This window comes from Castor canadensis, chromosome 10, assembly GCF_047511655.1.
Source record: "Castor canadensis chromosome 10, mCasCan1.hap1v2, whole genome shotgun sequence".
Lineage (NCBI taxonomy): Eukaryota > Metazoa > Chordata > Mammalia > Rodentia > Castoridae > Castor > Castor canadensis.
Genome location: NC_133395.1, coordinates 86,653,412 through 86,681,238, shown reverse-complemented (window position 1 = coordinate 86,681,238; position 27,827 = coordinate 86,653,412). Strand labels below are relative to the sequence as shown.

Genomic DNA, 27,827 nt, shown 5'->3' with positions numbered 1-27,827 from the left:
GAGGAGGGCGGAGCGGGTCGGCGAAGGGCGCGGCTGCCGTTTTCCTGATGGGCTGGAGGGGCAGTGGCGCTTTCTGGACGAAGAGGACCGGAAGGGTCCCCGAGACCTCCGCTGGGAGCCACGCACCCACCCAAGGATACGGCTCCAGGAGGCGACGGAGGAGGGCGGCTGCTTGCCCTGGCCCGAGCTGTGCGTCCCCCGCCTTGGCCACAGCAGTGGACATTCCCAGAAGAACAAGCGCCCGAGAGCACTGAGAAATTTTCCCCCGAGAAAACTTGACCCTCGTCCTGGCAGCAGGACACCTCGGGAAGAAAGCCACCCAGCGGCCACCTGGGCGAGACCGGCTGCCCGAGCAGGCGCGCGGGGCCTCTGGCCGCTGGCCCCGGGCTGCCAGCCCCCACCCGGACTCCCAGCCTTGCCAAGAGAGCAGCGTGGAGATGCACGCCGGGGCCCTCGGCAGGCTCTTGGGGCTCCCGGAGGCGGCGGCTAGCGTCTACGGCCATACCACCCTGAACGCGCCCGATCTCGTCTGATCTCGGAAGCTAAGCAGGGTCGGGCGTGGTTAGTACTTGGATGGGGGACCGCCTGGGAATACCGGGTGCTGTAGGCTTTTGCTCCTCCCTCCCTCGCTGCTCCTTTTGTCTTCGGGGACTTCGCCACCACCCCCCCACCACCACCACCACCCCCAGCACCACCACCACCACCACCACCACAACGACCCACCGTGACCACGACCCCGACCCCGTCCGGGCCACCCGCCAGACCCACGCACACCGAATCCTCACAGCTACGTCCCCAAAGCCTCTCCCCTCCCCACACTCTCCTGGGGCGCGCGCCCGCGACACGGTTCACCAGCGAGGTTGGTCCCAGGCCACGTTGGGGACCGCTCCCCAACTGCCCTCCAGGCGGGCGGGGAGGGACGTGCGGAAGCCATGAGAAAGTGGGTCCTGCACCCCAGCGGGCCCCACAGCGGGACGCGCCACACCTGGGCTCGCCACAAGGTGGTGCACTGGGTCCAGGGCAAGACGCCAGGGGACAGAGAAGCAGGGAGCCTCAGTCGGGTGCTGCTCCACGTCGCGCTCCGTCGCTCAACCCAAGACAGGGCAGCCAGCGCGCGACCTCTACGTGGGATCCCGCCTCCCACGGCAGAGCCTGCGGTCACAGGGACAGAGGGTGCAGGCCGCCAGAGCTCCGGATGCCAGCGGCAGCTCCCCGTCCCGCTCAAAGGGAGGGAGGGCCCCCGCTGGCGCCCAGTCGCCTGTGCCACCCTCCTGGTCTCAAAGCACTCCTCAGTCAGCTCAAGGACCGGGGCCACCTGGCCTTCGGGGTCACATGGGCTTGGGCACGACGGAAGGGACCGCTTGCCCCCGTGGAACAGACATTCTCCCCGTGGACAACCTCAGGTGCCGGGACCCTCTGCTCCGCCTTGGAAAACCCACCTTCTGCAATGTATGCCCAACGCAATCAGGCCGAGCAGATTGACCCCCTCGGCCCGGCCCCAGTGTGTGATGGGGCTCTGTGCGTGAGGGCTTGCTCTTCCCCACCTACACCAGGCACGGCATCTAACACACACACACACACACACACACCACGCAGAGACACCCAGACCACGCACGCACGCACGGGGACGCACCCTCCTCTCCCCCACCCCACACACGAGCAGCCGAAGGACAAGAGGGTATGGCTGGGGCCTGAGCGGGAACAAGCGAAGCCTTGGTTTGCGGCCCCTCGGCCAACTGCATCAGGATTTTTGTCTGGGTTCGGAGGCCAGAGGATCTCTGCCATTTGCTAGCAGGGCCAGGGATGGCAGGAGGGTGGGTACGGGGCTCAGCCAGGGCCAGTTCTGCTGGCACGATCCTGTAGCACGTGGCCGCGTAGCACGGGGCCGGGTCTGAAGGAGGCCAAGCAGGGGCACAAGACCCAGCAGCGGCACAGGGAAGAGGCCCAGGGCACCCAGGAGCAGACGAGACCCGGGAGTCGTGCGTGCTTGGCGTGGCCGCGGGCCCCGTGACGCCCGAGGACTCGAGTGCTCAGCCCCGTGTAGTGGCCGCGAAGGCCTGCCTGGGAGAAACGCCCCGGGAGGCCGCAGGAACCCGGGATCGGAAGGGATGTGGAGGGGCCCCGGGTCGGAGGAGATGGCTTTGGCTGTGTTTGGTTTTGTTTCTTCTTCCCAAGATCCCGTGTGTGAAAGGGGCCAGAGGTGAAGTCCTGGGCTGGAAAGCCTCACGATTCAGCCCCGCAGCCCCAGGCCCTGAGTGTGGAGGAGGGCGGAGCGGGTCGGCGAAGGGCGCGGCTGCCGTTTTCCTGATGGGCTGGAGGGGCAGTGGCGCTTTCCGGACGAAGAGGACCGGAAGGGTCCCCGAGACCTCCGCTGGGAGCCACGCACCCACCCAAGGATACGGCTCCAGGAGGCGACGGAGGAGGGCGGCTGCTTGCCCTGGCCCGAGCTGTGCGTCCCCCGCCTTGGCCACAGCAGTGGACATTCCCAGAAGAACAAGCGCCCGAGAGCACTGAGAAATTTTCCCCCGAGAAAACTTGACCCTCGTCCTGGCAGCAGGACACCTCGGGAAGAAAGCCACCCAGCGGCCACCTGGGCGAGACCGGCTGCCCGAGCAGGCGCGCGGGGCCTCTGGCCGCTGGCCCCGGGCTGCCAGCCCCCACCCGGACTCCCAGCCGTGCCAGGAGAGCAGCGTGGAGACGCACGCCGGGGCCCTCGGCAGGCTCTTGGGGCTCCCGGAGGCGGCGGCTAGCGTCTACGGCCATACCACCCTGAACGCGCCCGATCTCGTCTGATCTCGGAAGCTAAGCAGGGTCGGGCCTGGTTAGTACTTGGATGGGGGACCGCCTGGGAATACCGGGTGCTGTAGGCTTTTGCTCCTCCCTCCCTCGCTGCTCCTTTTGTCTTCGGGGACTTCGCCACCACCCCCCCACCACCACCACCACCCCCAGCACCACCAACACCACCACCACAACGACCCACCGTGACCACGACCCCGACCCCGTCCGGGCCACCCGACAGACCCACGCACACCGAATCCTCACAGCTACGTCCCCGAATCCTCTCCCCTCCCCACACTCTCCTGGGGCACGCGCCCACGACACGGGTCACCAGCGAGGTTGGTCCCAGGCCACGTTGGGTACCGCTCCCCAACTGCCCTCCAGGCGGGCGGGGAGGGACGTGCGGAAGCCATGAGAAAGTGGGTCCTGCACCCCAGCGGGCCCCACAGCGGGACGCGCCACACCTGGGCTCGCCACAAGGTGGTGCACTGGGTCCAGGGCAAGACGCCAGGGGACAGAGAAGCAGGGAGCCTCAGTCGGGTGCTGCTCCACGTCGCGCTCCGTCGCTCAACCCAAGACAGGGCAGCCAGCGCGCGACCTCTACGTGGGATCCCGCCTCCCACGGCAGAGCCTGCGGTCACAGGGACAGAGGGCGCAGGCCGCCAGAGCTCCGGATGCCAGCGGCAGCTCCCCGTCTCGCTCAAAGGGAGGGAGTGCCGCCGCTGGCGCCCAGTCGCCTGTGCCACCCTCCGGGTCTCAAAGCACTCCTCAGTCAGCTCAAGGACCGGGGCCACCTGGCCTTCGGGGTCACATGGGCTTGGGCACGACGGAAGGGACCGCTTGCCCCCGTGGAACAGACATTCTCCCCGTGGACAACCTCAGGTGCCGGGACCCTCTGCTCCGCCTTGGAAAACCCACCTTCTGCAATGTATGCCCAACGCAATCAGGCCGAGCAGATTGACCCCCTCGGCCCGGCCCCAGTGTGTGATGGGGCTCTGTGCGTGAGGGCTTGCTCTTCCCCACCTACACCAGGCACGGCATCTAACACACACACACACACACACACACCACGCAGAGACACCCAGACCACGCACGCACGCACGGGGACGCACCCTCCTCTCCCCCACCCCACACACGAGCAGCCGAAGGACAAGAGGGTATGGCTGGGGCCTGAGCGGGAACAAGCGAAGCCTTGGTTTGCGGCCCCTCGGCCAACTGCATCAGGATTTTTGTCTGGGTTCGGAGGCCAGAGGATCTCTGCCATTTGCTAGCAGGGCCAGGGATGGCAGGAGGGTGGGTACGGGGCTCAGCCAGGGCCAGTTCTGCTGGCACGATCCTGTAGCACGTGGCCGCGTAGCACGGGGCCGGGTCTGAAGGAGGCCAAGCAGGGGCACAAGACCCAGCAGCGGCACAGGGAAGAGGCCCAGGGCACCCAGGAGCAGACGAGACCCGGGAGTCGTGCGTGCTTGGCGTGGCCGCGGGCCCCGTGACGCCCGAGGACTCGAGTGCTCAGCCCCGTGTAGTGGCCGCGAAGGCCTGCCTGGGAGAAACGCCCCGGGAGGCCGCAGGAACCTGGGATCGGAAGGGATGTGGAGGGGCCCCGGGTCGGAGGAGATGGCTTTGGCTGTGTTTGGTTTTGTTTCTTCTTCCCAAGATCCCGTGTGTGAAAGGGGCCAGAGGTGAAGTCCTGGGCTGGAAAGCCTCACGATTCAGCCCCGCAGCCCCAGGCCCTGAGTGTGGAGGAGGGCGGAGCGGGTCGGCGAAGGGCGCGGCTGCCGTTTTCCTGATGGGCTGGAGGGGCAGTGGCGCTTTCTGGACGAAGAGGACCGGAAGGGTCCCCGAGACCTCCGCTGGGAGCCACGCACCCACCCAAGGATACGGCTCCAGGAGGCGACGGAGGAGGGCGGCTGCTTGCCCTGGCCCGAGCTGTGCGTCCCCCGCCTTGGCCACAGCAGTGGACATTCCCAGAAGAACAAGCGCCCGAGAGCACTGAGAAATTTTCCCCCGAGAAAACTTGACCCTCGTCCTGGCAGCAGGACACCTCGGGAAGAAAGCCACCCAGCGGCCACCTGGGCGAGACCGGCTGCCCGAGCAGGCGCGCGGGGCCTCTGGCCGCTGGCCCCGGGCTGCCAGCCCCCACCCGGACTCCCAGCCTTGCCAAGAGAGCAGCGTGGAGATGCACGCCGGGGCCCTCGGCAGGCTCTTGGGGCTCCCGGAGGCGGCGGCTAGCGTCTACGGCCATACCACCCTGAACGCGCACGATCTCGTCTGATCTCGGAAGCTAAGCAGGGTCGGGCGTGGTTAGTACTTGGATGGGGGACCGCCTGGGAATACCGGGTGCTGTAGGCTTTTGCTCCTCCCTCCCTCGCTGCTCCTTTTGTCTTCGGGGACTTCGCCACCACCCCCCCACCACCACCACCACCCCCAGCACCACCACCACCACCACCACCACAACGACCCACCGTGACCACGACCCCGACCCCGTCCGGGCCACCCGCCAGACCCACGCACACCGAATCCTCACAGCTACGTCCCCAAAGCCTCTCCCCTCCCCACACTCTCCTGGGGCGCGCGCCCGCGACACGGTTCACCAGCGAGGTTGGTCCCAGGCCACGTTGGGGACCGCTCCCCAACTGCCCTCCAGGCGGGCGGGGAGGGACGTGCGGAAGCCATGAGAAAGTGGGTCCTGCACCCCAGCGGGCCCCACAGCGGGACGCGCCACACCTGGGCTCGCCACAAGGTGGTGCACTGGGTCCAGGGCAAGACGCCAGGGGACAGAGAAGCAGGGAGCCTCAGTCGGGTGCTGCTCCACGTCGCGCTCCGTCGCTCAACCCAAGACAGGGCAGCCAGCGCGGGACCTCTACGTGGGATCCCGCCTCCCACGGCAGAGCCTGCGGTCACAGGGACAGAGGGCGCAGGCCGCCAGAGCTCCGGATGCCAGCGGCAGCTCCCAGTCCCGCTCAAAGGGAGGGAGGGCCGCCGCTGGCGCCCAGTCGCCTGTGCCACCCTCCGGGTCTCAAAGCACTCCTCAGTCAGCTCAAGGACCGGGGCCACCTGGCCTTCGGGGTCACATGGGCTTGGGCACGACGGAAGGGACCGCTTGCCCCCGTGGAACAGACATTCTCCCCGTGGACAACCTCAGGTGCCGGGACCCTCTGCTCCGCCTTGGAAAACCCACCTTCTGCAATGTATGCCCAACGCAATCAGGCCGAGCAGATTGACACCCTCGGCCCGGCCCCAGTGTGTGATGGGGCTCTGTGCGTGAGGGCTTGCTCTTCCCCACCTACACCAGGCACGGCATCTAACACACACACACACACACACACACACACCACGCAGAGACACCCAGACCACGCACGCACGCACGGGGACGCACCCTCCTCTCCCCCACCCCACACACGAGCAGCCGAAGGACAAGAGGGTATGGCTGGGGCCTGAGCGGGAACAAGCGAAGCCTTGGTTTGCGGCCCCTCGGCCAACTGCATCAGGATTTTTGTCTGGGCTCGGAGGCCAGAGGATCTCTGCCATTTGCTAGCAGGGCCAGGGATGGCAGGAGGGTGGGTACGGGGCTCAGCCAGGGCCAGTTCTGCTGGCACGATCCTGTAGCACGTGGCCGCGTAGCACGGGGTCGGGTCTGAAGGAGGCCAAGCAGGGGCACAAGACCCAGCAGCGGCACAGGGAAGAGGCCCAGGGCACCCAGGAGCAGACGAGACCCGGGAGTCGTGCGTGCTTGGCGTGGCCGCGGGCCCCGTGACGCCCGAGGACTCGAGTGCTCAGCCCCGTGTAGTGGCCGCGAAGGCCTGCCTGGGAGAAACGCCCCGGGAGGCCGGCAGGAACCCGGGATCGGAAGGGATGTGGAGGGGCCCCGGGTCGGAGGAGATGGCTTTGGCTGTGTTTGGTTTTGTTTCTTCTTCCCAAGATCCCGGGTGTGAAAGGGGCCAGAGGTGAAGTCCTGGGCTGGAAAGCCTCACGATTCAGCCCCGCAGCCCCAGGCCCTGAGTGTGGAGGAGGGCGGAGCGGGTCGGCGAAGGGCGCGGCTGCCGTTTTCCTGATGGGCTGGAGGGGCAGTGGCGCTTTCCGGACGAAGAGGACCGGAAGGGTCCCCGAGACCTCCGCTGGGAGCCACGCACCCACCCAAGGATACGGCTCCAGGAGGCGACGGAGGAGGGCGGCTGCTTGCCCTGGCCCGAGCTGTGCGTCCCCCGCCTTGGCCACAGCAGTGGACATTCCCAGAAGAACAAGCGCCCGAGAGCACTGAGAAATTTTCCCCCGAGAAAACTTGACCCTCGTCCTGGCAGCAGGACACCTCGGGAAGAAAGCCACCCAGCGGCCACCTGGGCGAGACCGGCTGCCCGAGCAGGCGCGCGGGGCTTCTGGCCGCTGGCCCCGGGCTGCCAGCCCCCACCCGGACTCCCAGCCGTGCCAGGAGAGCAGCGTGGAGACGCACGCCGGGGCCCTCGGCAGGCTCTTGGGGCTCCCGGAGGCGGCGGCTAGCGTCTACGGCCATACCACCCTGAACGCGCCCGATCTCGTCTGATCTCGGAAGCTAAGCAGGGTCGGGCCTGGTTAGTACTTGGATGGGGGACCGCCTGGGAATACCGGGTGCTGTAGGCTTTTGCTCCTCCCTCCCTCGCTGCTCCTTTTGTCTTCGGGGACTTCGCCACCACCCCCCCCACCACCACCACCACCCCCAGCACCACCACCACCACCACCACCACAACGACCCACCGTGACCATGACCCCGACCCCGTCCGGGCCACACGCTAGAACCACGCACACCGAATCCTCACAGCTACGTCCCCGAATCCTCTCCCCTCCCCACACTCTCCTGGGGCGCGCGCCCGTGACACGGGTCACCAGCGAGGTTGGTCCCAGGCCACGTTGGGGACCGCTCCCCAACTGCCCTCCAGGCGGGCGGGGAGGGACGTGCGGAAGCCATGAGAAAGTGGGTCCTGCACCCCAACGGGCCCCACAGCGGGACGTGCCACACCTGGGCTCGCCACAAGGTGGTGCACTGGGTCCAGGGCAAGACGCCAGGGGACAGAGAAGCAGGGAGCCTCAGTCGGGTGCTGCTCCACGTCGCGCTCCGTCGCTCAACCCAAGACAGGGCAGCCAGCGCGCGACCTCTACGTGGGATCCCGCCTCCCACGGCAGAGCCTGCGGTCACAGGGACAGAGGGTGCAGGCCGCCAGAGCTCCGGATGCCAGCGGCAGCTCCCAGTCCCGCTCAAAGGGAGGGAGGGCCCCCGCTGGCGCCCAGTCGCCTGTGCCACCCTCCTGGTCTCAAAGCACTCCTCAGTCAGCTCAAGGACCGGGGCCACCTGGCCTTCGGGGTCACATGGGCTTGGGCACGACGGAAGGGACCGCTTGCCCCCGTGGAACAGACATTCTCCCCGTGGACAACCTCAGGTGCCGGGACCCTCTGCTCCGCCTTGGAAAACCCACCTTCTGCAATGTATGCCCAACGCAATCAGGCCGAGCAGATTGACCCCCTCGGCCCGGCCCCAGTGTGTGATGGGGCTCTGTGCGTGAGGGCTTGCTCTTCCCCACCTACACCAGGCACGGCATCTAACACACACACACACACACACACACCACGCAGAGACACCCAGACCACGCACGCACGCACGGGGACGCACCCTCCTCTCCCCCACCCCACACACGAGCAGCCGAAGGACAAGAGGGTATGGCTGGGGCCTGAGCGGGAACAAGCGAAGCCTTGGTTTGCGGCCCCTCGGCCAACTGCATCAGGATTTTTGTCTGGGCTCGGAGGCCAGAGGATCTCTGCTATTTGCTAGCAGGGCCAGGGATGGCAGGAGGGTGGGTACGGGGCTCAGCCAGGGCCAGTTCTGCTGGCACGATCCTGTAGCACGTGGCCGCGTAGCACGGGGCCGGGTCTGAAGGAGGCCAAGCAGGGGCACAAGACCCAGCAGCGGCACAGGGAAGAGGCCCAGGGCACCCAGGAGCAGACGAGACCCGGGAGTCGTGCGTGCTTGGCGTGGCCGCGGGCCCCGTGACGCCCGAGGACTCGAGTGCTCAGCCCCGTGTAGTGGCCGCGAAGGCCTGCCTGGGAGAAACGCCCCGGGAGGCCGGCAGGAACCCGGGATCGGAAGGGATGTGGAGGGGCCCCGGGTCGGAGGAGATGGCTTTGGCTGTGTTTGGTTTTGTTTCTTCTTCCCAAGATCCCGGGTGTGAAAGGGGCCAGAGGTGAAGTCCTGGGCTGGAAAGCCTCACGATTCAGCCCCGCAGCCCCAGGCCCTGAGTGTGGAGGAGGGCGGAGCGGGTCGGCGAAGGGCGCGGCTGCCGTTTTCCTGATGGGCTGGAGGGGCATTGGCGCTTTCCGGACGAAGAGGACCGGAAGGGTCCCCGAGACCTCCGCTGGGAGCCACGCACCCATCCAAGGATACGGCTCCAGGAGGCGACGGAGGAGGGCGGCTGCTTGCCCTGGCCTGAGCTGTGCGTCCCCCGCCTTGGCCACAGCAGTGGACATTCCCAGAAGAACAAGCGCCCGAGAGCACTGAGAAATTTTCCCCCGAGAAAACTTGACCCTCGTCCTGGCAGCAGGACACCTCGGGAAGAAAGCCACCCAGCGGCCACCTGGGCGAGACCGGCTGCCCGAGTAGGCGCGCGGGCCTTCTGGCCGCTGGCCCCGGGCTGCCAGCCCCCACCCGGACTCCCAGCCGTGCCAGGAGAGCAGCGTGGAGACGCACGCCGGGGCCCTCGGCAGGCTCTTGGGGCTCCCGGAGGCGGCGGCTAGCGTCTACGGCCATACCACCCTGAACGCGCCCGATCTCGTCTGATCTCGGAAGCTAAGCAGGGTCGGGCCTGGTTAGTACTTGGATGGGAGACCGCCTGGGAATACCGGGTGCTGTAGGCTTTTGCTCCTCCCTCCCTCGCTGCTCCTTTTGTCTTCGGGGACTTCGCCACCACCCCCCCACCACCACCACCACCCCCAGCACCACCACCACCACCACCACCACAACGACCCACCGTGACCACGACCCCGACCCCGTCCGGGCCACCCGCCAGACCCACGCACACCGAATCCTCACAGCTACGTCCCCGAATCCTCTCCCCTCCCCACACTCTCCTGTGGCGCGCGCCCGCGACACGGGTCACCAGCGAGGTTGGTCCCAGGCCACGTTGGGGACCGCTCCCCAACTGCCCTCCAGGCGGGCGGGGAGGGACGTGCGGAAGCCATGAGAAAGTGGGTCCTGCACCCCAGCGGGCCCCACAGCGGGACGCGCCACACCTGGGCTCGCCACAAGGTGGTGCACTGGGTCCAGGGCAAGACGCCAGGGGACAGAGAAGCAGGGAGCCTCAGTCGGGTGCTGCTCCACGTCGCGCTCCGTCGCTCAACCCAAGACAGGGCAGCCAGCGCGCGACCTCTACGTGGGATCCCGCCTCCCACGGCAGAGCCTGCGGTCACAGGGACAGAGGTCGCAGGCCGCCAGAGCTCCGGATGCCAGCGGCAGCTCCCCGTCCCGCTCAAAGGGAGGGAGTGCCGCCGCTGGCGCCCAGTCGCCTGTGCCACCCTCCGGGTCTCAAAGCACTCCTCAGTCAGCTCAAGGACCGGGGACACCTGGCCTTCGGGGTCACATGGGCTTGGGCACGACGGAAGGGACCGCTTGCCCCCGTGGAACAGACATTCTCCCCGTGGACAACCTCAGGTGCCGGGACCCTCTGCTCCGCCTTGGAAAACCCACCTTCTGCAATGTATGCCCAACGCAATCAGGCCGAGCAGATTGACCCCCTCGGCCCGGCCCCAGTGTGTGATGGGGCTCTGTGCGTGAGGGCTTGCTCTTCCCCACCTACACCAGGCACGGCATCTAACACACACACACACACACACACACACACACACACACACCACGCAGAGACACCCAGACCACGCACGCACGCACGGGGACGCACCCTCCTCTCCCCCACCCCACACACTAGCAGCCGAAGGACAACAGGGTATGGCTGGGGCCTGAGCGGGAACAAGCGAAGCCTTGGTTTGCGGCCCCTCGGCCAACTGCATCAGGATTTTTGTCTGGGCTCGGAGGCCAGAGGATCTCTGCCATTTGCTAGCAGGGCCAGGGATGGCAGGAGGGTGGGTACGGGGCTCAGCCAGGGCCAGTTCTGCTGGCACGATCCTGTAGCACGTGGCCGCGTAGCACGGGGCCGGGTCTGAAGGAGGCCAAGCAGGGGCACAAGACCCAGCAGCGGCACAGGGAAGAGGCCCAGGGCACCCAGGAGCAGACGAGACCCGGGAGTCGTGCGTGCTTGGCGTGGCCGCGGGCCCCGTGACGCCCGAGGACTCGAGTGCTCAGCCCCGTGTAGTGGCCGCGAAGGCCTGCCTGGGAGAAACGCCCCGGGAGGCCGGCAGGAACCCGGGATCGGAAGGGATGTGGAGGGGCCCCGGGTCGGAGGAGATGGCTTTGGCTGTGTTTGGTTTTGTTTCTTCTTCCCAAGATCCCGGGTGTGAAAGGGGCCAGAGGTGAAGTCCTGGGCTGGAAAGCCTCACGATTCAGCCCCGCAGCCCCAGGCCCTGAGTGTGGAGGAGGGCGGAGCGGGTCGGCGAAGGGTGCGGCTGCCGTTTTCCTGATGGGCTGGAGGGGCAGTGGCGCTTTCCGGACGAAGAGGACCGGAAGGGTCCCCGAGACCTCCGCTGGGAGCCACGCACCCTCCCAAGGATACGGCTCCAGGAGGCGACGGAGGAGGGCGGCTGCTTGCCCTGGCCCGAGCTGTGCGTCCCCCGCCTTGGCCACAGCAGTGGACATTCCCAGAAGAACAAGCGCCCGAGAGCACTGAGAAATTTTCCCCCGAGAAAACTTGACCCTCGTCCTGGCAGCAGGACACCTCGGGAAGAAAGCCACCCAGCGGCCACCTGGGCGAGACCGGCTGCCCGAGCAGGCGCGCGGGGCCTCTGGCCGCTGGCCCCGGGCTGCCAGCCCCCACCCGGACTCCCAGCCTTGCCAAGAGAGCAGCGTGGAGATGCACGCCGGGGCCCTCGGCAGGCTCTTGGGGCTCCCGGAGGCGGCGGCTAGCGTCTACGGCCATACCACCCTGAACGCGCCCGATCTCGTCTGATCTCGGAAGCTAAGCAGGGTCGGGCCTGGTTAGTACTTGGATGGGGGACCGCCTGGGAATACCGGGTGCTGTAGGCTTTTGCTCCTCCCTCCCTCGCTGCTCCTTTTGTCTTCGGGGACTTCGCCACCACCCCCCCACCACCACCACCACCCCCAGCACCACCACCACCACCACCACCACAACGACCCACCGTGACCACGACCCCGACCCCGTCCGGGCCACCCGCCAGACCCACGCACACCGAATCCTCACAGCTACGTCCCCGAAGCCTTTCCCCTCCCCACACTCTCCTGGGGCGCGCGCCCGCGACACGGGTCACCAGCGAGGTTGGTCCCAGGCCACGTTGGGGACCGCTCCCCAACTGCCCTCCAGGCGGGCGGGGAGGGACGTGCGGAAGCCATGAGAAAGTGGGTCCTGCACCCCAGCGGGCCCCACAGCGGGACGCGCCACACCTGGGCTCGCCACAAGGTGGTGCACTGGGTCCAGGGCAAGACGCCAGGGGACAGAGAAGCAGGGAGCCTCAGTCGGGTGCTGCTCCACGTCGCGCTCCGTCGCTCAACCCAAGACAGGGCAGCCAGCGCGGGACCTCTACGTGGGATCCCGCCTCCCACGGCAGAGCCTGCGGTCACAGGGACAGAGGGCGCAGGCCGCCAGAGCTCCGGATGCCAGCGGCAGCTCCCAGTCCCGCTCAAAGGGAGGGAGGGCCGCCGCTGGCACCCAGTCGCCTGTGCCACCCTCCGGGTCTCAAAGCACTCCTCAGTCAGCTCAAGGACCGGGGCCACCTGGCCTTCGGGGTCACATGGGCTTGGGCACGACGGAAGGGACCGCTTGCCCCCGTGGAACAGACATTCTCCCCGTGGACAACCTCAGGTGCCGGGACCCTCTGCTCCGCCTTGGAAAACCCACCTTCTGCAATGTATGCCCAACGCAATCAGGCCGAGCAGATTGACCCCCTCGGCCCGGCCCCAGTGTGTGATGGGGCTCTGTGCGTGAGGGCTTGCTCTTCCCCACCTACACCAGGCACGGCATCTAACACACACACACACACACACACACACACCACGCAGAGACACCCAGACCACGCACGCACGCACGGGGACGCACCCTCCTCTCCCCCACCCCACACACGAGCAGCCGAAGGACAAGAGGGTATGGCTGGGGCCTGAGCGGGAACAAGCGAAGCCTTGGTTTGCGGCCCCTCGGCCAACTGCATCAGGATTTTTGTCTGGGCTCGGAGGCCAGAGGATCTCTGCCATTTGCTAGCAGGGCCAGGGATGGCAGGAGGGTGGGTACGGGGCTCAGCCAGGGCCAGTTCTGCTGGCACGATCCTGTAGCACGTGGCCGCGTAGCACGGGGTCGGGTCTGAAGGAGGCCAAGCAGGGGCACAAGACCCAGCAGCGGCACAGGGAAGAGGCCCAGGGCACCCAGGAGCAGACGAGACCCGGGAGTCGTGCGTGCTTGGCGTGGCCGCGGGCCCCGTGACGCCCGAGGACTCGAGTGCTCAGCCCCGTGTAGTGGCCGCGAAGGCCTGCCTGGGAGAAACGCCCCGGGAGGCCGGCAGGAACCCGGGATCGGAAGGGATGTGGAGGGGCCCCGGGTCGGAGGAGATGGCTTTGGCTGTGTTTGGTTTTGTTTCTTCTTCCCAAGATCCCGGGTGTGAAAGGGGCCAGAGGTGAAGTCCTGGGCTGGAAAGCCTCACGATTCAGCCCCGCAGCCCCAGGCCCTGAGTGTGGAGGAGGGCGGAGCGGGTCGGCGAAGGGCGCGGCTGCCGTTTTCCTGATGGGCTGGAGGGGCAGTGGCGCTTTCCGGACGAAGAGGACCGGAAGGGTCCCCGAGACCTCCGCTGGGAGCCACGCACCCACCCAAGGATACGGCTCCAGGAGGCGACGGAGGAGGGCGGCTGCTTGCCCTGGCCCGAGCTGTGCGTCCCCCGCCTTGGCCACAGCAGTGGACATTCCCAGAAGAACAAGCGCCCGAGAGCACTGAGAAATTTTCCCCCGAGAAAACTTGACCCTCGTCCTGGCAGCAGGACACCTCGGGAAGAAAGCCACCCAGCGGCCACCTGGGCGAGACCGGCTGCCCGAGCAGGCGCGCGGGGCCTCTGGCCGCTGGCCCCGGGCTGCCAGCCCCCACCCGGACTCCCAGCCGTGCCAGGAGAGCAGCGTGGAGACGCACGCCGGGGCCCTCGGCAGGCTCTTGGGGCTCCCGGAGGCGGCGGCTAGCGTCTACGGCCATACCACCCTGAACGCGCCCGATCTCGTCTGATCTCAGAAGCTAAGCAGGGTCGGGCCTGGTTAGTACTTGGATGGGGGACCGCCTGGGAATACCGGGTGCTGTAGGCTTTTGCTCCTCCCTCCCTCGCTGCTCCTTTTGTCTTCGGGGACTTCGCCACCACCCCCCCCACCACCACCACCACCCCCAGCACCACCACCACCACCACCACCACAACGACCCACCGTGACCATGACCCCGACCCCGTCCGGGCCACACGCTAGAACCACGCACACCGAATCCTCACAGCTACGTCCCCGAATCCTCTCCCCTCCCCACACTCTCCTGGGGCGCGCGCCCGTGACACGGGTCACCAGCGAGGTTGGTCCCAGGCCACGTTGGGGACCGCTCCCCAACTGCCTTCCAGGCGGGCGGGGAGGGACGTGCGGAAGCCATGAGAAAGTGGGTCCTGCACCCCAACGGGCCCCACAGCGGGACGTGCCACACCTGGGCTCGCCACAAGGTGGTGCACTGGGTCCAGGGCAAGACGCCAGGGGACAGAGAAGCAGGGAGCCTCAGTCGGGTGCTGCTCCACGTCACGCTCCGTCGCTCAACCCAAGACAGGGCAGCCAGCGCGCGACCTCTACGTGGGATCCCGCCTCCCACGGCAGAGCCTGCGGTCACAGGGACAGAGGGTGCAGGCCGCCAGAGCTCCGGATGCCAGCGGCAGCTCCCCGTCCCGCTCAAAGGGAGGGAGGGCCCCCGCTGGCGCCCAGTCGCCTGTGCCACCCTCCTGGTCTCAAAGCACTCCTCAGTCAGCTCAAGGACCGGGGCCACCTGGCCTTCGGGGTCACATGGGCTTGGGCACGACGGAAGGGACCGCTTGCCCCCGTGGAACAGACATTCTCCCCGTGGACAACCTCAGGTGCCGGGACCCTCTGCTCCGCCTTGGAAAACCCACCTTCTGCAATGTATGCCCAACGCAATCAGGCCGAGCAGATTGACCCCCTCGGCCCGGCCCCAGTGTGTGATGGGGCTCTGTGCGTGAGGGCTTGCTCTTCCCCACCTACACCAGGCACGGCATCTAACACACACACACACACACACACACCACGCAGAGACACCCAGACCACGCACGCACGCACGGGGACGCACCCTCCTCTCCCCCACCCCACACACTAGCAGCCGAAGGACAAGAGGGTATGGCTGGGGCCTGAGCGGGAACAAGCGAAGCCTTGGTTTGCGGCCCCTCGGCCAACTGCATCAGGATTTTTGTCTGGGCTCGGAGGCCAGAGGATCTCTGCTATTTGCTAGCAGGGCCAGGGATGGCAGGAGGGTGGGTACGGGGCTCAGCCAGGGCCAGTTCTGCTGGCACGATCCTGTAGCACGTGGCCGCGTAGCACGGGGCCGGGTCTGAAGGAGGCCAAGCAGGGGCACAAGACCCAGCAGCGGCACAGGGAAGAGGCCCAGGGCACCCAGGAGCAGACGAGACCCGGGAGTCGTGCGTGCTTGGCGTGGCCGCGGGCCCCGTGACGCCCGAGGACTCGAGTGCTCAGCCCCGTGTAGTGGCCGCGAAGACCTGCCTGGGAGAAACGCCCCGGGAGGCCGGCAGGAACCCGGGATCGGAAGGGATGTGAGGGGCCCCGGGTCGGAGGAGATGGCTTTGGCTGTGTTTGGTTTTGTTTCTTCTTCCCAAGATCCCGGGTGTGAAAGGGGCCAGAGGTGAAGTCCTGGGCTGGAAAGCCTCACGATTCAGCCCCGCAGCCCCAGGCCCTGAGTGTGGAGGAGGGCGGAGCGGGTCGGCGAAGGGCGCGGCTGCCGTTTTCCTGATGGGCTGGAGGGGCATTGGCGCTTTCCGGACGAAGAGGACCGGAAGGGTCCCCGAGACCTCCGCTGGGAGCCACGCACCCATCCAAGGATACGGCTCCAGGAGGCGACGGAGGAGGGCGGCTGCTTGCCCTGGCCTGAGCTGTGCGTCCCCCGCCTTGGCCACAGCAGTGGACATTCCCAGAAGAACAAGCGCCCGAGAGCACTGAGAAATTTTCCCCCGAGAAAACTTGACCCTCGTCCTGGCAGCAGGACACCTCGGGAAGAAAGCCACCCAGCGGCCACCTGGTCGAGACCGGCTGCCCGAGTAGGCGCGCGGGCCTTCTGGCCGCTGGCCCCGGGCTGCCAGCCCCCACCCGGACTCCCAGCCGTGCCAGGAGAGCAGCGTGGAGACGCACGCCGGGGCCCTCGGCAGGCTCTTGGGGCTCCCGGAGGCGGCGGCTAGCGTCTACGGCCATACCACCCTGAACGCGCCCGATCTCGTCTGATCTCGGAAGCTAAGCAGGGTCGGGCCTGGTTAGTACTTGGATGGGAGACCGCCTGGGAATACCGGGTGCTGTAGGCTTTTGCTCCTCCCTCCCTCGCTGCTCCTTTTGTCTTCGGGGACTTCGCCACCACCCCCCCACCACCACCACCACCCCCAGCACCACCACCACCACCACCACCACAACGACCCACCGTGACCACGACCCCGACCCCGTCCGGGCCACCCGCCAGACCCACGCACACCGAATCCTCACAGCTACGTCCCCGAATCCTCTCCCCTCCCCACACTCTCCTGTGGCGCGCGCCCGCGACACGGGTCACCAGCGAGGTTGGTCCCAGGCCACGTTGGGGACCGCTCCCCAACTGCCCTCCAGGCAGGCGGGGAGGGACGTGCGGAAGCCATGAGAAAGTGGGTCCTGCACCCCAGCGGGCCCCACAGCGGGACGCGCCACACCTGGGCTCGCCACAAGGTGGTGCACTGGGTCCAGGGCAAGACGCCAGGGGACAGAGAAGCAGGGAGCCTCAGTCGGGTGCTGCTCCACGTCGCGCTCCGTCGCTCAACCCAAGACAGGGCAGCCAGCGCGCGACCTCTACGTGGGATCCCGCCTCCCACGGCAGAGCCTGCGGTCACAGGGACAGAGGGCGCAGGCCGCCAGAGCTCCGGATGCCAGCGGCAGCTCCCCGTCCCGCTCAAAGGGAGGGAGTGCCGCCGCTGGCGCCCAGTCGCCTGTGCCACCCTCCGGGTCTCAAAGCACTCCTCAGTCAGCTCAAGGACCGGGGCCACCTGGCCTTCGGGGTCACATGGGCTTGGGCACGACGGAAGGGACCGCTTGCCCCCGTGGAACAGACATTCTCCCCGTGGACAACCTCAGGTGCCGGGACCCTCTGCTCCGCCTTGGAAAACCCACCTTCTGCAATGTATGCCCAACGCAATCAGGCCGAGCAGATTGACCCCCTCGGCCCGGCCCCAGTGTGTGATGGGGCTCTGTGCGTGAGGGCTTGCTCTTCCCCACCTACACCAGGCACGGCATCTAACACACACACACACACACACACACACACACACACACACACCACGCAGAGACACCCAGACCACGCACGCACGCACGGGGACGCACCCTCCTCTCCCCCACCCCACACACTAGCAGCCGAAGGACAACAGGGTATGGCTGGGGCCTGAGCGGGAACAAGCGAAGCCTTGGTTTGCGGCCCCTCGGCCAACTGCATCAGGATTTTTGTCTGGGCTCGGAGGCCAGAGGATCTCTGCCATTTGCTAGCAGGGCCAGGGATGGCAGGAGGGTGGGTACGGGGCTCAGCCAGGGCCAGTTCTGCTGGCACGATCCTGTAGCACGTGGCCGCGTAGCACGGGGCCGGGTCTGAAGGAGGCCAAGCAGGGGCACAAGACCCAGCAGCGGCACAGGGAAGAGGCCCAGGGCACCCAGGAGCAGACGAGACCCGGGAGTCGTGCGTGCTTGGCGTGGCCGCGGGCCCCGTGACGCCCGAGGACTCGAGTGCTCAGCCCCGTGTAGTGGCCGCGAAGGCCTGCCTGGGAGAAACGCCCCGGGAGGCCGGCAGGAACCCGGGATCGGAAGGGATGTGGAGGGGCCCCGGGTCGGAGGAGATGGCTTTGGCTGTGTTTGGTTTTGTTTCTTCTTCCCAAGATCCCGGGTGTGAAAGGGGCCAGAGGTGAAGTCCTGGGCTGGAAAGCCTCACGATTCAGCCCCGCAGCCCCAGGCCCTGAGTGTGGAGGAGGGCGGAGCGGGTCGGCGAAGGGTGCGGCTGCCGTTTTCCTGATGGGCTGGAGGGGCAGTGGCGCTTTCCGGACGAAGAGGACCGGAAGGGTCCCCGAGACCTCCGCTGGGAGCCACGCACCCTCCCAAGGATACGGCTCCAGGAGGCGACGGAGGAGGGCGGCTGCTTGCCCTGGCCCGAGCTGTGCGTCCCCCGCCTTGGCCACAGCAGTGGACATTCCCAGAAGAACAAGCGCCCGAGAGCACTGAGAAATTTTCCCCCGAGAAAACTTGACCCTCGTCCTGGCAGCAGGACACCTCGGGAAGAAAGCCACCCAGCGGCCACCTGGGCGAGACCGGCTGCCCGAGCAGGCGCGCGGGGCCTCTGGCCGCTGGCCCCGGGCTGCCAGCCCCCACCCGGACTCCCAGCCTTGCCAAGAGAGCAGCGTGGAGATGCACGCCGGGGCCCTCGGCAGGCTCTTGGGGCTCCCGGAGGCGGCGGCTAGCGTCTACGGCCATACCACCCTGAACGCGCCCGATCTCGTCTGATCTCGGAAGCTAAGCAGGGTCGGGCCTGGTTAGTACTTGGATGGGGGACCGCCTGGGAATACCGGGTGCTGTAGGCTTTTGCTCCTCCCTCCCTCGCTGCTCCTTTTGTCTTCGGGGACTTCGCCACCACCCCCCCACCACCACCACCACCCCCAGCACCACCACCACCACCACCACCACAACGACCCACCGTGACCACGACCCCGACCCCGTCCGGGCCACCCGCCAGACCCACGCACACCGAATCCTCACAGCTACGTCCCCGAAGCCTCTCCCCTCCCCACACTCTCCTGGGGCGCGCGCCCGCGACACGGGTCACCAGCGAGGTTGGTCCCAGGCCACGTTGGGGACCGCTCCCCAACTGCCCTCCAGGCGGGCGGGGAGGGACGTGCGGAAGCCATGAGAAAGTGGGTCCTGCACCCCAGCGGGCCCCACAGCGGGACGCGCCACACCTGGGCTCGCCACAAGGTGGTGCACTGGGTCCAGGGCAAGACGCCAGGGGACAGAGAAGCAGGGAGCCTCAGTCGGGTGCTGCTCCACGTCGCGCTCCGTCGCTCAACCCAAGACAGGGCAGCCAGCGCGGGACCTCTACGTGGGATCCCGCCTCCCACGGCAGAGCCTGCGGTCACAGGGACAGAGGGCGCAGGCCGCCAGAGCTCCGGATGCCAGCGGCAGCTCCCAGTCCCGCTCAAAGGGAGGGAGGGCCGCCGCTGGCGCCCAGTCGCCTGTGCCACCCTCCGGGTCTCAAAGCACTCCTCAGTCAGCTCAAGGACCGGGGCCACCTGGCCTTCGGGGTCACATGGGCTTGGGCACGACGGAAGGGACCGCTTGCCCCCGTGGAACAGACATTCTCCCCGTGGACAACCTCAGGTGCCGGGACCCTCTGCTCCGCCTTGGAAAACCCACCTTCTGCAATGTATGCCCAACGCAATCAGGCCGAGCAGATTGACCCCCTCGGCCCGGCCCCAGTGTGTGATGGGGCTCTGTGCGTGAGGGCTTGCTCTTCCCCACCTACACCAGGCACGGCATCTAACACACACACACACACACACACACACCACGCAGAGACACCCAGACCACGCACGCATGCACGGGGACGCACCCTCCTCTCCCCCACCCCACACACTAGCAGCCAAAGGACAACAGGGTATGGCTGGGGCCTGAGCGGGAACAAGCGAAGCCTTGGTTTGCGGCCCCTCGGCCAACTGCATCAGGATTTTTGTCTGGGCTCGGAGGCCAGAGGATCTCTGCCATTTGCTAGCAGGGCCAGGGATGGCAGGAGGGTGGGTACGGGGCTCAGCCAGGGCCAGTTCTGCTGGCACGATCCTGTAGCACGTGGCCGCGTAGCACGGGGCCGGGTCTGAAGGAGGGCAAGCAGGGGCACAAGACCCAGCAGCGGCACAGGGAAGAGGCCCAGGGCACCCAGGAGCAGACGAGACCCGGGAGTCGTGCGTGCTTGGCGTGGCCGCGGGCCCCGTGACGCCCGAGGACTCGAGTGCTCAGCCCCGTGTAGTGGCCGCGAAGGCCTGCCTGGGAGAAACGCCCCGGGAGGCCGGCAGGAACCCGGGATCGGAAGGGATGTGGAGGGGCCCCGGGTCGGAGGAGATGGCTTTGGCTGTGTTTGGTTTTGTTTCTTCTTCCCAAGATCCCGGGTGTGAAAGGGGCCAGAGGTGAAGTCCTGGGCTGGAAAGCCTCACGATTCAGCCCCGCAGCCCCAGGCCCTGAGTGTGGAGGAGGGCGGAGCGGGTCGGCGAAGGGCGCGGCTGCCGTTTTCCTGATGGGCTGGAGGGGCAGTGGCGCTTTCCGGACGAAGAGGGCCGGAAGGGTCCCCGAGACCTCCGCTGGGAGCCACGCACCCTCCCAAGGATACGGCTCCAGGAGGCGACGGAGGAGGGCGGCTGCTTGCCCTGGCCCGAGCTGTGCGTCCCCCGCCTTGGCCACAGCAGTGGACATTCCCAGAAGAACAAGCGCCCGAGAGCACTGAGAAATTTTCCCCCGAGAAAACTTGACCCTCGTCCTGGCAGCAGGACACCTCGGGAAGAAAGCCACCCAGCGGCCACCTGGGCGAGACCGGCTGCCCGAGCAGGCGCGCGGGGCCTCTGGCCGCTGGCCCCGGGCTGCCAGCCCCCACCCGGACTCCCAGCCTTGCCAAGAGAGCAGCGTGGAGATGCACGCCGGGGCCCTCGGCAGGCTCTTGGGGCTCCCGGAGGCGGCGGCTAGCGTCTACGGCCATACCACCCTGAACGCGCCCGATCTCGTCTGATCTCGGAAGCTAAGCAGGGTCGGGCGTGGTTAGTACTTGGATGGGGGACCGCCTGGGAATACCGGGTGCTGTAGGCTTTTGCTCCTCCCTCCCTCGCTGCTCCTTTTGTCTTCGGGGACTTCGCCACCACCCCCCCACCACCACCACCACCCCCAGCACCACCACCACCACCACCACCACAACGACCCACCGTGACCACGACCCCGACCCCGTCCGGGCCACCCGCCAGACCCACGCACACCGAATCCTCACAGCTACGTCCCCGAAGCCTCTCCCCTCCCCACACTCTCCTGGGGCGCGCGCCCGCGACACGGGTCACCAGCGAGGTTGGTCCCAGGCCACGTTGGGGACCACTCCCCAACTGCCCTCCAGGCGGGCGGGGAGGGACGTGCGGAAGCCATGAGAAAGTGGGTCCTGCACCCCAGCGGGCCCCACAGCGGGACGCGCCACACCTGGGCTCGCCACAAGGTGGTGCACTGGGTCCAGGGCAAGACGCCAGGGGACAGAGAAGCAGGGAGCCTCAGTCGGGTGCTGCTCCACGTCGCGCTCCGTCGCTCAACCCAAGACAGGGCAGCCAGCGCGGGACCTCTACGTGGGATCCCGCCTCCCACGGCAGAGCCTGCGGTCACAGGGACAGAGGGCGCAGGCCGCCAGAGCTCCGGATGCCAGCGGCAGCTCCCAGTCCCGCTCAAAGGGAGGGAGGGCCGCCGCTGGCGCCCAGTCGCCTGTGCCACCCTCCGGGTCTCAAAGCACTCCTCAGTCAGCTCAAGGACCGGGGCCACCTGGCCTTCGGGGTCACATGGGCTTGGGCACGACGGAAGGGACCGCTTGCCCCCGTGGAACAGACATTCTCCCCGTGGACAACCTCAGGTGCCGGGACCCTCTGCTCCGCCTTGGAAAACCCACCTTCTGCAATGTATGCCCAACGCAATCAGGCCGAGCAGATTGACCCCCTCGGCCCGGCCCCAGTGTGTGATGGGGCTCTGTGCGTGAGGTCTTGCTCTTCCCCACCTACACCAGGCACGGCATCTAACACACACACACACACACACACACACACCACGCAGAGACACCCAGACCACGCACGCACGCACGGGGACGCACCCTCCTCTCCCCCACCCCACACACGAGCAGCCGAAGGACAAGAGGGTATGGCTGGGGCCTGAGCGGGAACAAGCGAAGCCTTGGTTTGCGGCCCCTCGGCCAACTGCATCAGGATTTTTGTCTGGGCTCGGAGGCCAGAGGATCTCTGCCATTTGCTAGCAGGGCCAGGGATGGCAGGAGGGTGGGTACGGGGCTCAGCCAGGGCCAGTTCTGCTGGCACGATCCTGAAGCACGTGGCCGCGTAGCACGGGGTCGGGTCTGAAGGAGGCCAAGCAGGGGCACAAGACCCAGCAGCGGCACAGGGAAGAGGCCCAGGGCACCCAGGAGCAGACGAGACCCGGGAGTCGTGCGTGCTTGGCGTGGCCGCGGGCCCCGTGACGCCCGAGGACTCGAGTGCTCAGCCCCGTGTAGTGGCCGCGAAGGCCTGCCTGGGAGAAACGCCCCGGGAGGCCGGCAGGAACCCGGGATCGGAAGGGATGTGGAGGGGCCCCGGGTCGGAGGAGATGGCTTTGGCTGTGTTTGGTTTTGTTTCTTCTTCCCAAGATCCCGGGTGTGAAAGGGGCCAGAGGTGAAGTCCTGGGCTGGAAAGCCTCACGATTCAGCCCCGCAGCCCCAGGCCCTGAGTGTGGAGGAGGGCGGAGCGGGTCGGCGAAGGGCGCGGCTGCCGTTTTCCTGATGGGCTGGAGGGGCAGTGGCGCTTTCCGGACGAAGAGGACCGGAAGGGTCCCCGAGACCTCCGCTGGGAGCCACGCACCCACCCAAGGATACGGCTCCAGGAGGCGACGGAGGAGGGCGGCTGCTTGCCCTGGCCCGAGCTGTGCGTCCCCCGCCTTGGCCACAGCAGTGGACATTCCCAGAAGAACAAGCACCCGAGAGCACTGAGAAATTTTCCCCCGAGAAAACTTGACCCTCGTCCTGGCAGCAGGACACCTCGGGAAGAAAGCCACCCAGCGGCCACCTGGGCGAGACCGGCTGCCCGAGCAGGCGCGCGGGGCCTCTGGCCGCTGGCCCCGGGCTGCCAGCCCCCACCCGGACTCCCAGCCGTGCCAGGAGAGCAGCGTGGAGACGCACGCCGGGGCCCTCGGCAGGCTCTTGGGGCTCCCGGAGGCGGCGGCTAGCGTCTACGGCCATACCACCCTGAACGCGCCCGATCTCGTCTGATCTCGGAAGCTAAGCAGGGTCGGGCCTGGTTAGTACTTGGATGGGGGACCGCCTGGGAATACCGGGTGCTGTAGGCTTTTGCTCCTCCCTCCCTCGCTGCTCCTTTTGTCTTCGGGGACTTCGCCACCACACCCCAACACCACCACCACCCCCAGCACCACCAACACCACCACCACAACGACCCACCGTGACCACGACCCCGACCCCGTCCGGGCCACCCGCCAGACCCACGCACACCGAATCCTCACAGCTACGTCCCCGAATCCTCTCCCCTCCCCACACTCTCCTGGGGCACGCGCCCACGACACGGGTCACCAGCGAGGTTGGTCCCAGGCCACGTTGGGGACCGCTCCCCAACTGCCCTCCAGGCGGGCGGGGAGGGACGTGCGGAAGCCATGAGAAAGTGGGTCCTGCACCCCAGCGGGCCCCACAGCGGGACGCGCCACACCTGGGCTCGCCACAAGGTGGTGCACTGGGTCCAGGGCAAGACGCCAGGGGACAGAGAAGCAGGGAGCCTCAGTCGGGTGCTGCTCCACGTCGCGCTCCGTCGCTCAACCCAAGACAGGGCAGCCAGCGCGCGACCTCTACGTGGGATCCCGCCTCCCACGGCAGAGCCTGCGGTCACAGGGACAGAGGGCGCAGGCCGCCAGAGCTCCGGATGCCAGCGGCAGCTCCCCGTCCCGCTCAAAGGGAGGGAGTGCCGCCGCTGGCGCCCAGTCGCCTGTGCCACCCTCCGGGTCTCAAAGCACTCCTCAGTCAGCTCAAGGACCGGGGCCACCTGGCCTTCGGGGTCACATGGGCTTGGGCACGACGGAAGGGACCGCTTGCCCCCGTGGAACAGACATTCTCCCCGTGGACAACCTCAGGTGCCGGGACCCTCTGCTCTGCCTTGGAAAACCCACCTTCTGCAATGTATGCCCAACGCAATCAGGCCGAGCAGATTGACCCCCTCGGCCCGGCCCCAGTGTGTGATGGGGCTCTGTGCGTGAGGGCTTGCTCTTCCCCACCTACACCAGGCACGGCATCTAACACACACACACACACACACACACACCACGCAGAGACACCCAGACCACGCACGCACGCACGGGGACGCACCCTCCTCTCCCCCACCCCACACACGAGCAGCCGAAGGACAAGAGGGTATGGCTGGGGCCTGAGCGGGAACAAGCGAAGCCTTGGTTTGCGGCCCCTCGGCCAACTGCATCAGGATTTTTGTCTGGGCTCGGAGGCCAGAGGATCTCTGCCATTTGCTAGCAGGGCCAGGGATGGCAGGAGGGTGGGTACGGGGCTCAGCCAGGGCCAGTTCTGCTGGCACGATCCTGTAGCACGTGGCCGCGTAGCACGGGGTCGGGTCTGAAGGAGGCCAAGCAGGGGCACAAGACCCAGCAGCGGCACAGGGAAGAGGCCCAGGGCACCCAGGAGCAGACGAGACCCGGGAGTCGTGCGTGCTTGGCGTGGCCGCGGGCCCCGTGACGCCCGAGGACTCGAGTGCTCAGCCCCGTGTAGTGGCCGCGAAGGCCTGCCTGGGAGAAACGCCCCGGGAGGCCGGCAGGAACCCGGGATAGGAAGGGATGTGGAGGGGCCCCGGGTCGGAGGAGATGGCTTTGGCTGTGTTTGGTTTTGTTTCTTCTTCCCAAGATCCCGGGTGTGAAAGGGGCCAGAGGTGAAGTCCTGGGCTGGAAAGCCTCACGATTCAGCCCCGCAGCCCCAGGCCCTGAGTGTGGAGGAGGGCGGAGCGGGTCGGCGAAGGGCGCGGCTGCCGTTTTCCTGATGGGCTGGAGGGGCAGTGGCGCTTTCCGGACGAAGAGGACCGGAAGGGTCCCCGAGACCTCCGCTGGGAGCCACGCACCCACCCAAGGATACGGCTCCAGGAGGCGACGGAGGAGGGCGGCTGCTTGCCCTGGCCCGAGCTGTGCGTCCCCCGCCTTGGCCACAGCAGTGGACATTCCCAGAAGAACAAGCGCCCGAGAGCACTGAGAAATTTTCCCCCGAGAAAACTTGACCCTCGTCCTGGCAGCAGGACACCTCGGGAAGAAAGCCACCCAGCGGCCACCTGGGCGAGACCGGCTGCCCGAGCAGGCGTGCGGGGCCTCTGGCCGCTGGCCCCGGGCTGCCAGCCCCCACCCGGACTCCCAGCCGTGCCAGGAGAGCAGCGTGGAGACGCACGCCGGGGCCCTCGGCAGGCTCTTGGGGCTCCCGGAGGCGGCGGCGAGCGTCTACGGCCATACTACCCTGAACGCGCCCGATCTCGTCTGATCTCGGAAGCTAAGCAGGGTCGGGCCTGGTTAGTACTTGGATGGGAGACCGCCTGGGAATACCGGGTGCTGTAGGCTTTTGCTCCTCCCTCCCTCACTGCTCCTTTTGTCTTCGGGGACTTCGCCACCACCCCCCCACCACCACCACCACCCCCAGCACCACCAACACCACCACCACAACGACCCACCGTGACCACGACCCCGACCCCGTCCGGGCCACCCGCCAGACCCACGCACACCGAATCCTCACAGCTACGTCCCCGAATCCTCTCCCCTCCCCACACTCTCCTGGGGCATGCGCCCACGACACGGGTCACCAGCGAGGTTGGTCCCAGGCCATGTTGGGGACCGCTCCCCAACTGCCCTCCAGGCGGGCGGGGAGGGACGTGCGGAAGCCATGAGAAAGTGGGTCCTGCACCCCAGCGGGCCCCACAGCGGGACGCGCCACACCTGGGCTCGCCACAAGGTGGTGCACTGGGTCCAGGGCAAGACGCCAGGGGACAGAGAAGCAGGGAGCCTCAGTCGGGTGCTGCTCCACGTCGCGCTCCGTCGCTCAACCCAAGACAGGGCAGCCAGCGCGCGACCTCTACGTGGGATCCCGCCTCCCACGGCAGAGCCTGCGGTCACAGGGACAGAGGGTGCAGGCCGCCAGAGCTCCGGATGCCAGCGGCAGCTCCCCGTCCCGCTCAAAGGGAGGGAGGGCCCCCGCTGGCGCCCAGTCGCCTGTGCCACCCTCCTGGTCTCAAAGCACTCCTCAGTCAGCTCAAGGACCGGGGCCACCTGGCCTTCGGGGTCACATGGGCTTGGGCACGACGGAAGGGACCGCTTGCCCCCGTGGAACAGACATTCTCCCCGTGGACAACCTCAGGTGCCGGGACCCTCTGCTCCGCCTTGGAAAACCCACCTTCTGCAATGTATGCCCAACGCAATCAGGCCGAGCAGATTGACCCCCTCGGCCCGGCCCCAGTGTGTGATGGGGCTCTGTGCGTGAGGGCTTGCTCTTCCCCACCTACACCAGGCACGGCATCTAACACACACACACACACACACACACCACGCAGAGACACCCAGACCATGCACGCACGCACGGGGACGCACCCTCCTCTCCCCCACCCCACACACTAGCAGCCGAAGGACAAGAGGGTATGGCTGGGGCCTGAGCGGGAACAAGCGAAGCCTTGGTTTGCGGCCCCTCGGCCAACTGCATCAGGATTTTTGTCTGGGCTCGGAGGCCAGAGGATCTCTGCTATTTGCTAGCAGGGCCAGGGATGGCAGGAGGGTGGGTACGGGGCTCAGCCAGGGCCAGTTCTGCTGGCACGATCCTGTAGCACGTGGCCGCGTAGCACGGGGCCGGGTCTGAAGGAGGCCAAGCAGGGGCACAAGACCCAGCAGCGGCACAGGGAAGAGGCCCAGGGCACCCAGGAGCAGACGAGACCCGGGAGTCGTGCGTGCTTGGCGTGGCCGCGGGCCCCGTGACGCCCGAGGACTCGAGTGCTCAGCCCCGTGTAGTGGCCGCGAAGACCTGCCTGGGAGAAACGCCCCGGGAGGCCGGCAGGAACCCGGGATCGGAAGGGATGTGGAGGGGCCCCGGGTCGGAGGAGATGGCTTTGGCTGTGTTTGGTTTTGTTTCTTCTTCCCAAGATCCCGGGTGTGAAAGGGGCCAGAGGTGAAGTCCTGGGCTGGAAAGCCTCACGATTCAGCCCCGCAGCCCCAGGCCCTGAGTGTGGAGGAGGGCGGAGCGGGTCGGCGAAGGGCGCGGCTGCCGTTTTCCTGATGGGCTGGAGGGGCATTGGCGCTTTCCGGACGAAGAGGACCGGAAGGGTCCCCGAGACCTCCGCTGGGAGCCACGCACCCATCCAAGGATACGGCTCCAGGAGGCGACGGAGGAGGGCGGCTGCTTGCCCTGGCCTGAGCTGTGCGTCCCCCGCCTTGGCCACAGCAGTGGACATTCCCAGAAGAACAAGCGCCCGAGAGCACTGAGAAATTTTCCCCCGAGAAAACTTGACCCTCGTCCTGGCAGCAGGACACCTCGGGAAGAAAGCCACCCAGCGGCCACCTGGGCGAGACCGGCTGCCCGAGTAGGCGCGCGGGCCTTCTGGCCGCTGGCCCCGGGCTGCCAGCCCCCACCCGGACTCCCAGCCGTGCCAGGAGAGCAGCGTGGAGACGCACGCCGGGGCCCTCGGCAGGCTCTTGGGGCTCCCGGAGGCGGCGGCTAGCGTCTACGGCCATACCACCCTGAACGCGCCCGATCTCGTCTGATCTCGGAAGCTAAGCAGGGTCGGGCCTGGTTAGTACTTGGATGGGAGACCGCCTGGGAATACCGGGTGCTGTAGGCTTTTGCTCCTCCCTCCCTCGCTGCTCCTTTTGTCTTCGGGGACTTCGCCAC

At 67.4% G+C, this 27,827-nt stretch overlaps 13 non-coding genes across 13 annotated transcripts; all 13 read left to right on the top strand.

The window, feature by feature from the left end:
* Nucleotides 1-491: 491 nt before the first annotated feature.
* On the top strand, nucleotides 492-610 carry LOC141412785 (5S ribosomal RNA). Its single transcript, XR_012437627.1, has one exon. It is a non-coding gene; the product is annotated as a 5S ribosomal RNA (ribosomal RNA).
* A 2,141-nt stretch (nucleotides 611-2,751) lies between these two features.
* On the top strand, nucleotides 2,752-2,870 carry LOC141412358 (5S ribosomal RNA). Its single transcript, XR_012437197.1, has one exon. It is a non-coding gene; the product is annotated as a 5S ribosomal RNA (ribosomal RNA).
* Nucleotides 2,871-5,008: 2,138 nt separating this feature from the next.
* LOC141412996 (5S ribosomal RNA) lies at nucleotides 5,009-5,127 on the top strand. The gene has a single exon (XR_012437838.1). It is a non-coding gene; the product is annotated as a 5S ribosomal RNA (ribosomal RNA).
* Nucleotides 5,128-7,273: 2,146 nt separating this feature from the next.
* Nucleotides 7,274-7,392, top strand: LOC141412357 (5S ribosomal RNA). The gene has a single exon (XR_012437196.1). It is a non-coding gene; the product is annotated as a 5S ribosomal RNA (ribosomal RNA).
* Nucleotides 7,393-9,535: 2,143 nt separating this feature from the next.
* Nucleotides 9,536-9,654, top strand: LOC141413282 (5S ribosomal RNA). Its single transcript, XR_012438074.1, has one exon. It is a non-coding gene; the product is annotated as a 5S ribosomal RNA (ribosomal RNA).
* A 2,156-nt stretch (nucleotides 9,655-11,810) lies between these two features.
* Nucleotides 11,811-11,929, top strand: LOC141412356 (5S ribosomal RNA). Its single transcript, XR_012437195.1, has one exon. It is a non-coding gene; the product is annotated as a 5S ribosomal RNA (ribosomal RNA).
* Nucleotides 11,930-14,075: 2,146 nt separating this feature from the next.
* Nucleotides 14,076-14,194, top strand: LOC141412752 (5S ribosomal RNA). Its single transcript, XR_012437594.1, has one exon. It is a non-coding gene; the product is annotated as a 5S ribosomal RNA (ribosomal RNA).
* Nucleotides 14,195-16,336: 2,142 nt separating this feature from the next.
* On the top strand, nucleotides 16,337-16,455 carry LOC141413281 (5S ribosomal RNA). Its single transcript, XR_012438073.1, has one exon. It is a non-coding gene; the product is annotated as a 5S ribosomal RNA (ribosomal RNA).
* Nucleotides 16,456-18,613: 2,158 nt separating this feature from the next.
* On the top strand, nucleotides 18,614-18,732 carry LOC141412355 (5S ribosomal RNA). Its single transcript, XR_012437194.1, has one exon. It is a non-coding gene; the product is annotated as a 5S ribosomal RNA (ribosomal RNA).
* A 2,144-nt stretch (nucleotides 18,733-20,876) lies between these two features.
* Nucleotides 20,877-20,995, top strand: LOC141412784 (5S ribosomal RNA). The gene has a single exon (XR_012437626.1). It is a non-coding gene; the product is annotated as a 5S ribosomal RNA (ribosomal RNA).
* Nucleotides 20,996-23,141: 2,146 nt separating this feature from the next.
* LOC141412354 (5S ribosomal RNA) lies at nucleotides 23,142-23,260 on the top strand. The gene has a single exon (XR_012437193.1). It is a non-coding gene; the product is annotated as a 5S ribosomal RNA (ribosomal RNA).
* A 2,140-nt stretch (nucleotides 23,261-25,400) lies between these two features.
* Nucleotides 25,401-25,519, top strand: LOC141412597 (5S ribosomal RNA). Its single transcript, XR_012437438.1, has one exon. It is a non-coding gene; the product is annotated as a 5S ribosomal RNA (ribosomal RNA).
* A 2,139-nt stretch (nucleotides 25,520-27,658) lies between these two features.
* On the top strand, nucleotides 27,659-27,777 carry LOC141413280 (5S ribosomal RNA). Its single transcript, XR_012438072.1, has one exon. It is a non-coding gene; the product is annotated as a 5S ribosomal RNA (ribosomal RNA).
* Nucleotides 27,778-27,827: the final 50 nt, after the last annotated feature.